The sequence below is a fragment of the Cyprinus carpio genome, unplaced genomic scaffold, assembly GCF_018340385.1.
Source record: "Cyprinus carpio isolate SPL01 unplaced genomic scaffold, ASM1834038v1 S000006607, whole genome shotgun sequence".
Lineage (NCBI taxonomy): Eukaryota > Metazoa > Chordata > Actinopteri > Cypriniformes > Cyprinidae > Cyprinus > Cyprinus carpio.
In genome coordinates this window covers 25,518-28,111 of record NW_024879250.1, presented here as the reverse complement: position 1 = coordinate 28,111, position 2,594 = coordinate 25,518, and positions in this window count along the sequence as shown.

Below are 2,594 nucleotides of genomic sequence, written 5' to 3'. Positions count from 1 at the left end.
ACTACTACTACTACTGTGTTGTGTTGTCACTAGCACAATTCTTTGTGATCCAAAGGAAATGAGAATTCAGTCTGTTTGTAATGATGAACATGTTTCTGACTGTTCTGCTTTTCTTTAACAGGGAGTCTTATCTCTGAAGAACTGCATTCTGGGTATGAAGATGCTGATGAGCTTCTCTCAGGTTAGAGAGCTGAAGCACATAATCATTCCACATTTTACTAAAAAAGCACATAATCATTCCACATTTTACTGAAAAAAAAAAAAAAAAAAAAAACCTTTATAATGATTATTCAAATCTTGCTGTTTACATGTATATTAACTTTTTTAGCAAAAGTGTTCAATACTGCATATTATGATGATGTCAGCAATGGCAGTGGCCTAAAAAGTCAGTGACCTTTTAAACTGATCACGATTCATTACCAGATGACATATAATAAATTTTCATTCTTTTTTCTGCAATAACCACATATTTTGGCTTACGTATCCAAACATATTGTGTGTTAATGCAGAAGAGATGGTGAAGGAAATCACACCGGGATACTATGATGATGTCATCACTGATGGACTGAAACTAGATCGTGAGACAGGTGTCACTCTGTTATTCTACAACAGCATTTAATATACTTTTAAATGAAAATATTACAGTATATATAAGATAGATATTTCAAATTTGTTCTGAATGTAATGAATGTGTGTGTCTGTGATGAATGTGTGAATTTGTAGAAGACACACCTGAGAGCTATGATGATGTCATGATGAGCAGACATGACTCTGATATCAAAAAAGGTGTTTTACTTTATTCATTTTTTAAAAATAATATCAACTCTATAATCAAGATCGTTACAGATAATATTTTAAATTACTGCCTTAATAGGTTTTTGGTTTACACTTAAATTGACTCATATTTGCATGTGTAGTGCAAGGGGTAACAGGTGAGATGCACAGAACTACATTTTTTTAATCACCCTTCACATATTTACATGAGTATTGTGATGTGCTGGAGAAAGCTGGCTGAGATCAGGATCTAACTGCAGGAGTTTAATAGAAGTAACACACGGAAGAGAAACACAGGCAAAACAAGCACCAATACATTCAACAGCTGAAAAAGCACAAGGGAAACACAAGGGCCATTTATCCACCTTATTTTTAAACACAGAAGTAAGCCGTTTTCTGTGAATGTGCGAGACTTCCAGTTCCGGTCAAGAAGAATAACAATGTGCAGTAAACGGTAACATTTTATGCACTAGAAACCAGTGTTCATAATTAAGATTATACATTAAAATAATAAGGTACGACACACCAGTTTGCAATATCAAGCAGCAAATGGTCGCGGACACTCTTACAGGAAAAATAAGGTGGAGGTCTGGAGGAGAATGGTGATGGTGGGGTCAGAAGGGTCAGACGCCTCCTCTGCAGGAAGTGAACAACATGCTTTTCTGCTCAGTTGTATTCTGTTTCTGTTTAAGCAGTGCTCACAGCTCTTGTTGGTAACCATATTTTACACTAATAACAAACTAAAAATGCTCAGTTACATAAACATAGCTTTCATGTCACGACTTTGGCTCATGAATTAGTCTGATCAGCTAGCAGGTGTAGCCCAGGAGTCTGACTTAAAATTTATGACCAATTTTAAGGAAAAAATAAATAAATACAATAAAAAAATACTAACTATGACTAACCTGTAAGACTAATCTTAGCAGTTTATGCAGCTGGCACCCGGTTTAAAGTTTTGTAAGTTTTTTATTTTTTATTTAGACAACAATGTAGTGTAAGATGCGAACCTCCTGATATTTTATTTTATTTTATTTTATTTTATTTACTCTGTACATGGGGTCTTTTTTCATGTTTTATTGCCACCCTTATAATGCCACATTTTAATCGTGCTTTCAAGGAGTTCAGTATTCTATAAAATATTTTCTGCCTCCCACTAATAATAGTAGACTTAAACAAAAGGTAAGTGTTTATTTATTCAAATGTCATTTTATGTCATTTTACAGTTTTCAAAGTTGAGTTTATTTTGTCATGCTGACCTATCTATACCATAATAGACAAGTGTTTTAGACATTCACAGTTAGTTATCACTGCTTTTATCTTGTTTCTACAGGTGTCTGGCTTTGATGCTGTAAATAAACTGGAGAGCTTCCTGTCTCCTGTAAGTCAAGTGTGTGTGTGTGTGTGTGTGTGTGTGTGTGTGTGTGTGTGTGTGTGTGTGTGTGTGTGTGTGTGTGTGCGCGTGTCTCCCCTCAGTGAGGTCTTGATGTGTGGGGAGGAGTTGTTCATCAGCACTGACAGCTTTGATATATATGGTGAAAATCAGAAAAGCCTCCTCTGATTTGTCACTGAAGTTGTTTGATGTTTTGTTTTGTTGTGTATTATAGGGTGTGATTGGAGGGTGTTGGGCCTCTTTCGCTCTCATTAAGGAGACTGACAGGATGTCTGTACTTCTGTATCATCAGTGCGGAGGAACTTGTACTGGGTGTTGAGTTAATCATGCTGAGGATGATGAGGAGATTGGTTGTTGAGTTAATCATGTTTGCAGTTGCAATACTCATCACAGCTGGTAAGTACATTAGTAAAAAAAAAAAAAAAAAAAA